The 15856-nt window shown below is 42.6% G+C and overlaps 1 protein-coding gene across 2 annotated transcripts in view; it reads right to left on the bottom strand.

The window, feature by feature from the left end:
- Nucleotides 1–15856, bottom strand: part of abat (4-aminobutyrate aminotransferase) — a 96394-nt gene that overhangs the window by 72585 nt on the left and 7953 nt on the right. The window contains exon 1 of one of the 2 annotated variants that reach the window (XM_060901114.1): nucleotides 9253–9318. The exons of the other annotated variant lie outside the window; for it this stretch is intronic. The gene's annotated coding sequence lies outside the window, so the exon portion shown is untranslated. Of the gene's footprint in view, nucleotides 1–9252; nucleotides 9319–15856 lie in introns of those variants that run through there. 2 annotated transcript variants of the gene reach the window in all.

Genomic DNA, 15856 nt, shown 5'->3' on the forward strand with positions numbered 1-15856 from the left:
TGTTGGCACAAGTGAACAACCTAACGTTAGTTAGTGGCATGGTTCACAAACCAAAACGATGGGGAGTTTATCCTAAAAACGTGAAGTTCAGGATTCTTTTTGGACTCACTGTGTCGAGACGTTTTGCTGGTATCAGCTGGAAGCGTGATGCTCCGACGCTTCAGAAATCGCCTAATATCCATTTCTTCACCATTTCTTCACACACGTAATCAGTGACTAATGAATCTCGCAGTCTGCTGGCTCCCGCAAGAGGGCGAGCGGTAGACAGACAATTACTACGCGTAGGCTACGCAGTGTTGATAAAACCCACAAGAACTTGTGCAGGATCTACTAGGTGTAGGCAATTGAAAAATAACGGAAAAGCTGTTTTAATATCTGTATAAAACAAAAGACATACGTGCATAAACTGTATTTAGAGGTGGGTAAACTATGCTTGGACGTGCGTAAACTATATTTAGAGGTTCATAAACGCTATTTCCTAAAATCTGGAGGTGGGTAAACGGCGTTTATGTGCGTTTACGCACCACTACATCCCAGGACACAGACAACCATTCACACTCACATTCACACCTACGCTCAATTTAGAGTCACCAGTTAACCTAACCTGCATGTCTTTGGACTGTGGGGGAAACCGGAGCACCCGGAGGAAACCCACGCGGACACGGGGAGAACATGCAAACTCTGCACAGAAAGGCCCTCGCCGGCCACAGGGCTCAAACCCGGACCTTCTTGCTGTGAGGCGACAGCGCTAACCACTACACCACCGTGCCGCCGACTTTACATCATGGTTACTTTTTAAGACATTTGGCTACGTTCACACTGCAGGCTGAAGTGACTCAAATCCGATTTTTTCGCCCATATGTGACCTGTATCCGATCTTTTATTGACAATATGAACGACACAGATCCGATTTTTTCAAATCCGACCCAGGCCGTTTGGATATGTGGTCCCAATTCCGATTCCTATCCGCTCTTTTCATATGCGACTTCAGTCTGAACCGCCAGGTCGCATTCATCCGACTTACACGTCATCAACAAGCCACAAACGTCACTATTCTGCGCTGAAGTAGGCGGTGGGTCTCTCAAAAAAAGTTACAACAACATGGCGCATGACATCAATGCGAGGGACGCTTCGGGCTGTGAAGGTTCTGAATCTTCTCAATGGAAGGACGCAGAGGTTAGGGAGCTGATTTCCATTTGGGGGGATGCAGCTATTCAAGCTAGATTGGATGGGTCATACCGCAACCGGACGGTTTTACTTCCGTAAACACTGGCCATGCTCACTGCGTGTGACGTCGTCGTATCCTGCAATGCGCATGCGGAACACTTTTAGGTCGCTTTTCGTTCATACTGAGGATCACATACAAGTCGCATATATTTGTTAATGTGAACGACCTCACAAAAAAATCGGATTTCACAAAAAAATCGGAATTGAGCATTAAGCCTTGCAGTGTGAACGTAGCGCATTTATCACTTTCAAATATCTCCAGGAGTGTCACAGTTTTAGCAGAAACACTTCCTTGTGGGTTGGTTTACAATCAGGGTACGCAAGCTAAAAATCACATTTAACACTTATTATCTTCAATATCAAAAGGCTTGACTAAATAAACTTGGTTGTTTATTGTAGCCCTGTGATCGCTCTATTTACCATGCAAAAAAAAAAATAAAAATTGGTGATGACGTTATTTTTGGTGAATGCATGGCAATATAAATTACTCGTGTCATTTAGAAAAAGTGCTTTTTTGACCACAGGTAGCTCCAAAAGGGATGCACTTAAATCAGTCTTTATACCAGAAAACACATATTTGGTTCCATATCATTGGAAACATCGTTAAGTTTTAATGTTGAATGCCAGTAAGTTTTCAGACTATTTTGATCAAATTAGTATGGAATTGCGTCAAAAAAAAAAAAAATCCTCTCCGAGACAGCTCATTTTTCAATATAAAATAACATATCTAAAATGATTATTTTCATCCTAAAATGTGGTCAAGATATTGGGACATAAATATTAGAGACAACTAACACAAAGCTTACAGCCTTATATTTAAAAGCACTATGGAAGTAGCGGATTCTGAATTGTCAAAAAAAAAAAAGTCCTCTCCGAGAATCACTTCATTTGTTTCTCCCAGCCCTGCTTAAAGCTGCACTTCATCTTCTTTATCTTATAACAGATTACACAAAACTACCATACACACACGTCATAAAATGACCTGAAATCTGTTCTTTAACTCGTCCTTCACTTAAAAACTGGTACAAGAACCAGTTTGAATCAGTTTGAATTTTGGACCCCTGTGACACAAACTTTGTACCCTGATTGTAAAACAACCCTTGTGTGAAAGATCTTTGGCGGCGCGTCTATTCCACTTCCTCTAACAGGGCCATCAGTGTTCTGTCGAGTCACGGTGCAGAGGCAGACATGACCTCACCGCTCACCGACAGATTAAAACACATTTCTGTCGATAATCATTGACCGTCTATTTTTTTTAACCCTGGTCACAACCTTGTGCCTCTGGGACTCGCGCTCGATCACACGGCAGCAGCGTTGGTTCTCAGCCCAGAGATGTGATGGCACTGAAACCTTTTGGTTGCGATTCTTCATACGCCGAGATGTTACACCGCGACCTCTGCTGCGACTCCGAGCATGTTCCTCCCTGACAGGCATGCAAACTGGTCAGGGGTGAAAAAGGTGAGAAGGATGCACGGGGACACGGCACGCGCGCAAAAGTACATTTCGTAGTCTACGTTACAAAAAAAATGGCAACCAGTGACATCTTGAATTTAATACAGTACAAAATAACTTTCCATAAACATGTCTTAATAAGTTACTGTTGAGTGGCCGGTAAATTGTACCATTTGTCAGTGGCCGGTAAAGTTTGATATTTTGTGAAGTTAATTTTCACCCCTGTGTACAACACAGTGGGCTATTTACAAAAAGGTATATATTACTGCCTGTGCTATCTAACAGACCTACCCCAGAGGACACACCTGGCCAATCCCTGTCTGTCAATTTTCTTAAAGACATCACCTATGTGAAATCAGGGGCGGATCTAGAAAAATATTTATGGGGTGGCAAGAGGGGGGCAGGAATTTTTGAGGGGTGGCAACGTATTACAGACATGTATATATCCTGAATTTAATCACAGTTATCACAGTTTGACGACAAATAGTATGTACACACTACAAAAGGGCACGGGCTGCCATTTACAAACTCATACAGATAAACTTAATCTCATGCCTTTATTGTTCACGAAGAACACACATTCTCAGATGAGGTCTATACCGTTTCTGGACAGTTTTATACTGTATATGCAAAAGAACAGACACTAAAAAACAACAATAACAACACTGCTTCAAGTTCAGCATGATTTAAACCATTTACACCAGTGTCACATTTTATAGTTTTATTTTCCTCACGCTTTGTAAAGGCTCACCAGTGAGCAGAACATGAACTTGTCATGCCTACAACAGCTGAATGCGGCGATTTCCATGTTGCTCAGCAAAACGCTTCACAAATTTATCAAGATCTAATGCTTTTGTGCGCTTTGATTCAATGCTGAGTACAGCCAAACTTGATAGTCTCTTTTCTGTCATAGTCAACCGCAAATAAGTCTTTATGAGCCTGAGAGATGAAAAACTTCGTTCACAGGATGCACTGCTCACAGGCAAGACAACCGCTATTTTACACAACCTGAACAACTCAAAAAAAACAACAACAAAAACATCTTGGTATGGGTCCAAAAACAGTGAACTCCATGAGAGTGGTAGGACTCTCCTGTTCCCCCTCTTTTCTGTCTAGTACTCTCCTCGTCTGATGTTTAAGATCCTCAATATTTTAATCATAAGCTTCAGCCAATAGCAATGTTTTCCTTGACAGACGGTGAATCAATATTAACTTTTGTGGCCGACTTTACACAAAACTAATGTCAGACCTAGCTAACATTAGGCCAAAAAAAAAAAATAGGTGTTTCACGTAACATGAAATACTAAAATAAGGTCGGTAGGTAGGAAATTTTTTTTTTCTTAATTTGTTTTATTTTGTTCGAAAAAATTAACACAAGTAAACATCTTACAAAATAGTATTTTGGCACAGAATCCTTTATACCACACATCATAATAAAATAAGTGTTTTAAATCTTTAAACGAATAAAAAAAAAAAAAATCGCAAGAGTTCGAGTTATGATCTGCGGAAGCGTATTGCTGCCACACTCAAAAAAAAAAAAAAATTTGGCTTAGACTCAAGTAATTACGTGAAAAGATATTGTTAACAGAGTTATCACGTTTTTACAATATATTTATCATGTAATAACATATCACGTAATTTCATGATACGAAATTATCACGTTATTTCATGATATTTTCATGTAATAATGTGAAAACACCTTATCAAGAAATAACGTGAAAATATGGTTTAACGTCCTAGGCTAGGCTACTTCCATTAAAAGCAGACGGCCTCGCCTAGACTACTGTAGAACTTGGGTCGAGCAAAAACACGGAGCAAAAACATGGCTGAATCCTGAATGACTCCTATTTGTATAAATAGGGGACTACATAGGCGGCAAAATGTAGTGTTTTTCCCTGCCATGGAAGTGCACTTGTATACTGAAGAGGAAGCAATTTGCATTACAGCCAGGAGGGCTGATAGAAGTGGCAAAACATTTTACTTTTTATCGTTTCTTTCACAACTTGAATGCGTTGAAACAAAAAATTATGACAAACTAACGCCGCTTACACTAAAATATCGAGGGAAATTTGTAATAAAAACTTTACGGTCGGCAATTTCGACATGGAAATTCTCGATCGGTCGGGTTACCGGAAACGCACTTTTTTTTTGCCTTACATGTATAGTTAGCTAAATAACCTTCTCCAACCTGATTTTTATCCTCTCAAAATCAGCATCGCAACTATGCTAGCACTGTTCATTCATTATAATTTCATTTTTTGATAGATAGTTAATCAGCTTTTACCCCTTTCCTCCCGTGTCTCCTTTCCTCGCGACTCCTGGCTCCCTCGCTTCGCGCCTCTCAATTTTCCAAAACAACCAATCTCTAGCGTTATCTCGTGCTGCATTTGCCGCAGTCGGACATTGGAAATTCACGCACGTAAATGTCAAATTGGCCGTAATTTTTCTTCGAATTCGTCGCTGCCAACTGGGGTAGCAGCAGGGGTGGCAAGGCTTTCTTTTAGAGTGGCATATGCCACCCCGGTAGATCCGCCCATGGTTATTCACCCCCGAGCGCGCTGGAAACTGTTCCATTGGTATTCAGATTCAGTCGCGAGATGAGGTTGCCAGATCTCTCTATAAAAAGGTGACTGCGGTCTGAATCTGTGGAATATTCGTAAGCGAGGACTGGCAACCAGCAGTGGGTTGTGCACCAGCTGATCAGAACTCCAATGGAAAAGAAGCGTGTTAGTAACTGTTTATCTTGATTGGCTGTAACCTTGTAAGTGAAATGTTTGGCAACAATAGCGTTGTATCCTGCCTACCCCCCCCCCAAAAAAAAAACTCTTCGGATCTACACGATTCACACAAGTGACCTATTTTGGGACCAAAACGGCGAATTTCGCCGAAAGGTGAGGAGTTTGCATGTGTGCCTGAAAGTGATCAAACACGAGGATGTTCTCTGTTCTGCCATGCCAGTGAGGTTTCTTTTTGGCTTAGCACACCATCTTTCCTCACAGCATCTCGATCTCTCAGCTTAAAAACAACAACGTGATAAATTCTGAGTCTAAGACGTATCAAAGAAAGAATAATTTGGGGATTTGATCTGCCCTGCCCCCCCACCTCACCTCATGAAATTCTAAATCTAGCACAACGATCGACGACACTCTCTCAACAGCGATTTAGCAACATGACCTGAAGTCAAACAAAACTCTGAGGTCATTTTTTTAAAACAGGAAGTGAGGGAGTTTCTTTGAATGTATTGCCTTGAGAACAAGCGTTTATGATTCCAAAGGCTCCTAACGGTCCTTCATTGTGAAGGGGTGGGGCCACAAAAAGTGCTTGATCCCCTTTTTTGCTGCTTGGAGTTGTGAACATGCCCTGAAAATGTCAAACTGTCATTGCCCCTCATCAAAAGCACAGAATTTAATTTTTTTTCTTTGAACTTCTGCAAATATTTGATTAATTTAAAAGAAAGAAAGCAGTTGGGAGTTCGGTGCCGTGCTCAAGGGCACCTCAGCCCAAGGCCGTCCCATATTAGCCTAACCGCATGCTTTTGGACTGTGGGGGAAACCGGAGCACCCGGAGGAAACCCACGCAGACACGGGGAGAACATGCAAACTCCACACAGAAAGGCCCTCGCCGGCCACTGGGTTCAAACTCAAAACCTTCTTGCTGTGAGGCGACAGCGCTAACCACTACACCACCGTGCCGCCCATTTAATAATATTGGCTGGCTTTTTTTCATGGTCTATCAGATATATTCCATTCAGCGAGCATGATACTGAATGAGTTGAAGACGAGTAGCTGAATGGAATATATCTGTTAGACCACGAAAAAAAGCCATTATTATTATTATTATTATTATTATCAGGGATCCCAGCAGTAATTGAAAAAAATAGAGGAATGTAAGAAACTATCAGCAGGGGTCAAGGGCGCTGCAAGCCCCTGAAGCTGTTGAGATTTTAACATTTAAAGATGCTATAGAACACATTTTTTACATAGATTTAACATAGAAAAGCAACAGAATTTAACAATAATGTGTATCTATTTGATGCCATATTTTGTAATCAATGACATAAGTGGCAAAAAAAATTGTTATTTAGCTATAAAAATTAGATGAAAATGTAGCTTTGAAGAATATACTTCTAACCCAGACACTGTTCCGCTATCTCTTTTATGGACGATATCTTTTTTCCACGACATATTCAGGGCTGTGAAATTGTAAATAAGAAATCCGAGGAAAAGGGGGGGTCTGGGGGGCACAGCCCCCCAGCATAAGCCGGACACCAAGCCATTTTAGGTGTTATATGGTGTATTCTGAGCATTTCCTGCAAGTAAAAAACTGATCTCAACAAGTAAATATTTGACTAGTCTTGGTCTTCATTTTGCCATATAAAATACCCATCAACAGTTTTCTCTTTTAAAATGAAAGATCCATGTAAAATACCTTGAAATATCTAACAAGTGCCCATGTATTTTATCTCTTAATCAAAATAAAAGTAAAAAAAAGTGTAAATAACAATTTAAAGAAATGTTAATAAAAGAAAACTTTGATAGGCCTTTCAAAATGACTTTGTGAAAAATCATGCTCAATATTTAAGTGAGATACCTGTTGTCTTCCAAATTACACTTAATTCTTGTATTATGTCCTGGCTTTTTCCAAGAATCTGTCACAATGTCTCTTGTCTACAGAGCAAAAGTTTTAAAAAACTAATGTTTCTTATCTAATATATTATTTACATCTTTTCTTTTACTTCTGGCTCCTTCTATTCCTCTTTGCATCACTCCCAGCTATTTCTTTCAATTCATCTTTCAGTAAGGCTATTAGTTATTAGTTCTATAGTATTTGCATTCCTCTATTAAAGCTATTTACAAAATGTTCATAGTCTGTCAAACAGCATCTAATGAAAGTCTTTTAATTTTCTTTTCTTTAACACCATCTCTTTCAGTTTTGCAAACTTGTTCTTTTTCATCTTTTCCTTCAGTCTGTCTGTGTGTTCTTTTCTAGCCCTCTTTGCATCTCTCTCAAACGCCTCCTTAGCTTTCCTTTTTGATGGCATCTTAACTACGTCTGATCTTACACCCTGTAAGTACAAAATTCACGTACGCAGTGCCAGGTCACGCAATAGCTATTTTTAGCTCTGTCATTCGCAGTCAAGACGTGTTCCACGCTCAGCTGGCATAAAACTCCGCGAGTCCGGCTGTATTGAGCCGCCGGTCTCGTGCAAGGCGATTAAAACCGACTAGACCCCCCAATGATTTTTAATGCAAAAATAGACGTTTTGTGAAGATGATATTTTTCGTGACAGAATCCGCGGAAATTTCACAGCCCTGCATATTGAATTAAGTTCAACGCATTAGAAACAAAAGCACGAACGGAGTTAAAACACATTTTCTAGCAAATGGGCGCAGCCATATTGTTTTCTCGTTCTATCGCGTACAGTCTCGCGGTATTTACATCAATTTAACTTCCGAGTGTTCCCGAATGTCAACGAGAACAAACGAAGCTGACAAAAACATCGCTAAACAAGCAAACCAAATCAGAACGTATTCTGCTGGTCATTTTATTTAAACATTTTTAACGGCTATACAAGAGATTTAAAAAAACAAAAAAAACCACCACTTTGGCTAGAAAAATAGCGGAATTCCGCTAAATAGCGGACGTCTGGGATCCCTGATTATAGCAGGTAACAGCATAAACCTGTTTATGCAGTCATACAATCATCAGAGCATTACATTAAACACAGAAAAACAACTGTCACCTTTCATAACCATTATCAATATTAGTGTTGTAATAACTGTAAACTAATCATCATCATCATCAGTGCAATTGTTATATCAATGTTCATTTTTCAAAAATAATCATTAATTATCTATAATCCATGAATAATTGTTTGTATTACTACTACTAATACTACAAACTACTTTTTTAATAATAATTAAAAAACTCAATTTTATAACATTTTAATAATCAATACTTATTAGCTATATTAATAATTAGAGTAGCAATTATTATAATTCAGTATTATTAATTACTACTTAATTAATAAGCAGTGATCATCAAAATGTAATTTAATAATTAATAAGCAATAATCAACTACTACTTAATTATACTAATAATTAATAAGTTGTGATTATTAAAATGCTATAAAATTGAGTTATAAGATTAGTTAAAATTATTAAAAAGTTATTATTATTATTATTATTATTATTATTAGTAGTAGTAGTAGTAGTAGTAGTAGTGATACAAACAATTATTCATGGATTATAGATAATTTGCTTTTAAAAGTGAACATTGATATAACAATTGTACTGATAATAAAATTAACAGGTATTACTAGTAGGATTATTGTTTATTATTATTATTATTATTAGTAGTAGTAGTAGTACAGTTATTTTATATCAATGTTCACTATTTAATTTGTTTGCATTCTACCAATTACTACTTTTTAATAATTATTTGTAATAATTTTTAATAACTTAATTTTATAACATTTAATAATCCCTAGTACTTAATCACTAATTCATAAGTAGTAATGATTAGTAATCAATAATAATTACTAATAATAATAATTATTATTAGTGGTTGTACCTGGCGACTTGTCCAGGGTGTATCCCGCCTTTCGCCCGTAGTCAGCTGGGATAGGCTCCAGCTTGCCTGCGACCCTGTAGAAGGATAAAGCGGCTAGAGATAATGAGATGAGATGAATAATTATTATTAGTGGTTGTTAATATTATTCTTATTATATTAAAAACACTGTTGTAGACGATAGGTAATAAAATTAAACTTTTTGTACAAATTATTTATATTGTACTATATTAAGAATTATTGTATTTTCTGTAGTTCTTTTTAATTGAGTTTTGAAATAAAGGTTGTTTATATATTTATATTAAACTTAGTACAATAAACAATGTTAATTATGTAAGAAAATGATGCTAATCATTATTAGTAGTAGTATTTCCTGTAAGCCCCATTTTCCATCTGACTCTTGTGCGCATGCGCGAACCCCCCTGCGTTTCACTCCGGAGCGCTTGACCTCTAACACGCGCGCGCGCGCGCGCCTCGTGTCCGTGAAAAGCCAGTTTCCCAGTCTGCCGTGTCCCCAGCGCTGCGGTACCGTCTTTACACACATTTGTGCGATCCAGCGCTTTTTATCGCAAACGATTCTTCTCCTTATTTTGGGGGTATCCGTCATCCTCCAACCACTTGTTGTTAAACAGACATCTTCCCATAATCATCAACGCTTTCTAGCGCCCACGTAAGCTACCTGCGTATCTCTCACTCTTCACACCATCGCACCACACCACACTGCCTCCAGGAGCCTCCTAGCGTTAGTGCTTGATCTACAGAACGCACAGAACCGATGCTGCCCCCAAAAGGTACGCTGGTCACTTTTAAAATTACGGTTAAAAAAATACCCCAAACCCGATGGAGACATTTCACTCGTTCGGTCCGATATTAAATTTAATACCTCCCTTTCGAAAATTCCAGTCATTCCAAACAATTTAAGACGTTTTAAGGCCTTAAAAACCGAAAGTTGTATTTAAGACTTTTTAAGGACCCGTGGGAACCCTGTGCTTATGATTGATCCAAGGTTTCACTCACACACATACATATTGATGGGATTAAGATGTGATTTGCTGACCTAGCACAAGATATCAACACATTCACATACGCACACACATAACACACACACACATCCTACCCCCACCCCTCTACACACACACCCACTGTAAAGGTTCCCCCAGCTGGAACGGTCAATCTCTTGAGATCAATGCCTTCGTGCCACCTGCAAAATTCTAGGGCAAAAAAACACAGCGAAAAACAGACCAGAAAAAAACAGAGATTGGTTTCACCGTCGTTTATTCACAGTTTTTCCACCAAAAATAGAGCATCCAAAAAAAACCTTTTATAACATCCAAAAAAAAACCCCCACTGTTCTACTTCCTTGTCTTCAGACCGCCAGATGGCGTATTTTACTGTGTGTGAATCCCCTTGCTCTAGCTGCATCTATGCCAAGAACTTGTATCAAAGTTGTCACCTCGTGACCGATGACGTGGCCCAAGTGAATAAATAACTGTGCCCACGTCACTCGTTGCCTTTCGCTTTCTCGCTTTGCAGAGAACAGATTTGTCTTGTACTGTGGTAGCGAAACAGTTAATCTAGGAGTATATCTCCAACAACTGGCTTCTACAGCGAATTCAATTACATTCAACCTACAACTTTTGCAGTCAAGAAACCCGCGATAGCGGAGTACACGGTAAGTTATTTTAGTGCTGCAGACCTACTACACCGGTCTAGCACAGAAGCGAGGTGAACTAGCATTCGGTGCGACAGCGTGAGCCCCGAATCCCGGTAGCGTTACACCGTGAATACACCTCATTATTGTGCGTGCTAGCTCCCAGTCCCCGGTGCAGCACAAGCATTTCATTTATACATATTGCCCTGTAAGCACGATCGATCAGGTGAGTATTAGCTCCGCTTCATTAGGCATTGTTGGATTGCTGGCTAGCACCCATACCCTGGCGCAGCCTAGCGAAACATACGAGCCTGAAGAACGGTCTCATAACCTCGCTCACACCCCAGCACAGGTTATAACCGTATACAAAGTGGAAAGTTGCCCAGTCCCCGGCACTTTTATACCCCATCTCACTTGTGTTCTATGTACAAGAACTCATTGTGGAATCTATCCAAGCAGCCTACCGATTTGGTTACCTCTGTGTTCATTCCCCTACACAGTGAATTTTCTTTGTCAATATGGCATTAGCCTGGTGCTCCATGTGTGGCATACCAATGGATGTGAATGACCCCCATGACAGCTGTCCTTCCTGTCTAGGGATTGAACACCTCAAAGAGGCTTTATCAGATCCTTCATGTATACCTTGCAGCTTGCTCTCTGTGCAACAGTGACAGGCACGCTTGGCTGGTCTTGAGGGTAAGGTAGATTGTCTCCTCTCCTCCACGCCCACTCAGAAGTGCATAAATACTGCTAAATGCACAGCAGAATGTGATGCATCAAAGAAAGCCAAAAAGCCCAAGCACTCCCACGTTTTGACACGTAGAGTGGATGAGTTGTCTGACAGTGTGACACAAATAAGAGAGTTGCTCATGAGCATGCAGTCACAGTATGCATCACAGCCTAACTCACATTCAAGTGATGAAGCCCCTCTACCGGCCTCACAACCTGACCCCTTCACTTCACTGGCAGAGATGATGATACTCTTTCTCTTGCAGCCACGGATAGGCTGTTTCCTATGGACACAGGTGATTTTTCACTGCCAGAGGATATCACAATCCTTGACTCCTCTACTACGGAGAGTGGCAGAGTGTCAGAGGATGGAGCTGATCACTCTGGAGTAAACGCCATCTTATCAGGAGCCATTCGGATGGCCTTGGCGAAGCTCAACATTGAACCTCTTTCCAGAGCCATGGTTCAGACCAACCGTCTCTGTCGATTGCCCATGCAGAGCAACGATCTGGCTATTCCGCCATGTGATGACTTTGTAAAGATGTTCACAGAGGCCCTGAAAGAGGCAAATACCAGCAGGATGGACAGGCCAACTAGGCTGCTGGCGGCAATGGCGGACCCGAGCGCTGCTGGTCTGGGGCCTATGCCACCAGTGGAACCAGCTGTGGTTGCCTTGGTTGTCTCACCTGATGAGGCCCTCCGCACAGATCCGCAATGCCCTAGCCCGGAATGCAGACGCACAGACAACCTGGTGTGCCGGGCATACAACACACAAGCAACGATGGGACGCGTTCTGAACACCATGGCTCATGTTCTTCTCGCTCTACAGACTACAATACAGCCTTCCCCTGATGTAGCTACATCTGAACTGGTCGACACAGCACTCCAGGGCATTGGAGCTCTGGCTAAACAATGTGGCAAATCCATGGGCCTGCTGCTCCAAGCCCGCAGACAGATTTGGGTGGCACAGTCCCCTCTTCCAGACGTGGCCAGAAATGTTCTGCGGCAACTGCCTCTGGCCCCAGGACAACTGTTTGGCCCAGCTGCACAGGATCAAATCAAACTCAAGTTTATTTGTATAGCGCTTTTAACAATAAACATTGTCGCAAAGCAGCTTTACAGAATTTGAACGACTTAAAACATGAGCTAATTTTATCCCTAATCTATCCCCAATGAGCAAGCCTGTGGCGAAGGTGGCAAGGAAAAACTCCCTCAGACGACATGAGGAAGAAACCTCGAGAGGAACCAGACTCAAAAGGGAACCCATCCTCATTTGGGCAACAACAGACAGCCTGACTATAATATTAACAGTTTTAACAGGTATAACCCTCAACTGTCCTCATGGGGCCGTCCTTCACAGGAGCGGTGTGATAAAACTCCGACCAGACACAGGGCACCAGGCTGGATCAAGCAGGTCCGAGGGGCAGAAGAGGCCAGCATCTCAGGAGGCCTTAAATCGACGCCAACTTGCCTCTGAAACACGCTCCCAACACGTAAAGCCACATGTTGCCTTCAAGAGGCCACAGTCACTGCCACAACCTGCGTTTCGTGGCAATTCCACTTATCGCCGACACTCAGCGCCTACTTTTCAACAGCCACAACGGAGGCAGGCAGAACACAGCCTTACTCAGCGCAATGCACGTGGCAGACCCACTCCCTCCTTTCCTAGGTCAGGGCGGGCTCCCCACAGTGGCCCCCCCCAAACCTACACACCACACTCAGGTGCAAGACTGATGGTGTACGGCCGGCGGCAAAACGTTTCACTCCTCAACAACTGGAGCATTGGGGTCTCAACACCAAACCCATGGGTAATAGAAACCCCTCACGAATGGTTATCGCCTTCAGTTTCGCCGCCGGCCTCCCCTGAACTCTGGGCTACGCACCACACAGGTCGCGAGCCCAGAGCTACGTTCAGTTCTACACTCAGAAATACAATCACTTTTAGAAAAAAACGCGATCGAGGAGATAGACCCCAAGACACAAAAGGGTGTTTTCTCCACTTACTTTGTCGTGCCCAAAAAGGACGGCGGACTTCGGCCAATATTGGACCTACGCCGTTTAAACACATACCTAAAGCAGCTGCCGTTCCGCATGTTGCGAACATAAGATGTACTCCACTCAATAGAGCCAGGAGACTGGTTCGTCATGGTCGATTTAAAGGATGCATATTTCCATGTGCCCATTGCACCACAACATCGTCTTTTCCTCTGTTTCCACTTCGAAGGCCGCTCATTCCAGTTCAAGGTGCTGCCTTTTGGTCTATCTCTGGCCCCTCGGGTCTTCACAAAGTGCATGCGCGAGGCTCTTGCTCCACTTCTCAGACAGGGCATGCGCGTCCTTCCTTATCTAGACGACTGGCTTCTCTGTGCTTGGTCACCAGATCAAGCCAAAGTGCACACTCGGAGACTGCTCGACCACATTTCAGCTCTTGGTCTCTCCGTGAACTTCAAGAAGAGTTCATTGCAACCCATGCAGTCCATCAACTACATAGGTATCCACTTAAACTCAATCACCCAACAAGAATGCACAATATAATGGGGCTGGTGATGCATGTCGGGTCATGTCACACTGTTCGCTACAGTCTACTGCTATGCCTTGCAGGTATGTTGGCTGCAGCTACACCGCTAGTCCAGTTGGGGAGATTGCATCTCCGACCTTTCCAATGTTGGTTAAGGACAAAAAGGCTTTCAGCACAAACGCAGAAGAGTGTGCTGGTGAAAATCACACCCAAGGGGGCTGCTTCCTTGCACCAGTGGAGACTGAGATCTTTCCTTCACAACGGTGTACCTCTGGGACCCCCTCCAGCAAGAAGGGAAATCATCACAACAGATGCCAGCCAACATGGCTGGGGAGGAGTGTGGAATCACAAAGGAGTGCATGGTGTTTGGCAGGACGAACTGCGAGCCTACCATATCAATTACTTGGAGCTGCAGGCTGTCTGGCTGACATTGCAACACTTCCAAAAACAGTTGAAACACAAACATGTCCTTGTACGAACGGACAACACATCGACGGTTTATCATATCAACCACCAGGGAGGACTGAGGTCCCAGACACTGAACAACCTCACCAGGAAGATATGGATATGGGCGAATGTGCACCTGCTTTCATTGAGAGCAATTCATGTGCCCGGGAAGAAGAATCAGGTGGCAGACGCCCTGTCTCGGGGCAGGCCTCTCCTGGGAGAGTGGCGTCTGAACCCAGAAGTGGTTCAGATGATCTGGAACACATATGGGAAGGCAGAGGTGGATCTGTTTGCCACCAGAGCCACAACCCACTGCCCGAGTTGGTTTGTTCTCCAGGATGAAATAGGCTCCTTGGGGCAAGATGCACTAGCCCGCCAGTGGCCCAATCAAAAGCTTTATGCATTCCCTCCATTTCCATTGCTGTAGCAGATACTCCAGCGCATTCGAATTACCAATCAGCCAGTCCTTCTGATGGCTCCTTACCGTGTCCACAGTCCCTGGTTTTACCTCCTTCAGGCACTGCTGACAGGACCACCCTGCCCTCTTCCTGTCAGGGCAGACCTGTTGACACACCTAAATGGACACCTGTGGCACGACCACCCTCAGAGGCTGAAACTGTGGGTTTGGCCCTTGGGAGCACACCCATCCTACTGGACTGTTCACAAGGGGTCAGGGACACTATTTTAAATGCTCGTGCCCCATCTACACGCTCGCTGTACAGCAGTAGGTGGAAGTACTTCTCAGCATGGTGCTTAAAACGCAATCTCGACCCACTGAATTGTTCTTTGAACAACGTTTTGGAGTTCCTTCAAGGTCTTTTGGAGACCGGTCGTTCAGTATCCACTCTGCAGGGGTATGTGGCAATGATGTCAGCTTACAGAGGTAAAATTGATGGGACGCCAGTCGGCGCACATAACTTGGTTGTAACCTTCTTGAAGGGTGCAAAGCGCCTTAATCCACCTCGTAAATGTTTTGTCCCTCAGTGGGACCTTAACATTATGCTGAACAGTCTATGCAATTCTCCCTACGAACCGCTGGAGGAGACTGACAAAGTGGCTATCAATGAAAACAGCATTCCTCATTGTAATAGCCTCTGCAAAAAGGGTAGGGGAGTTACATGCCTTATCTGTCAGCCCACAGTGTATTCAGTGGGGGCCAGACCTCTCACATGTGACCCTGTGGCCAAACCCCACGTTTCTGTCTAAGGTCTTGGGCTCCGATTTTGTAAACAGACCTTTTACGGTGTCTGCTTTCACTACTT

Source organism: Neoarius graeffei, chromosome 20 (genome assembly GCF_027579695.1).
Source record: "Neoarius graeffei isolate fNeoGra1 chromosome 20, fNeoGra1.pri, whole genome shotgun sequence".
Classification (NCBI taxonomy): domain Eukaryota; kingdom Metazoa; phylum Chordata; class Actinopteri; order Siluriformes; family Ariidae; genus Neoarius; species Neoarius graeffei.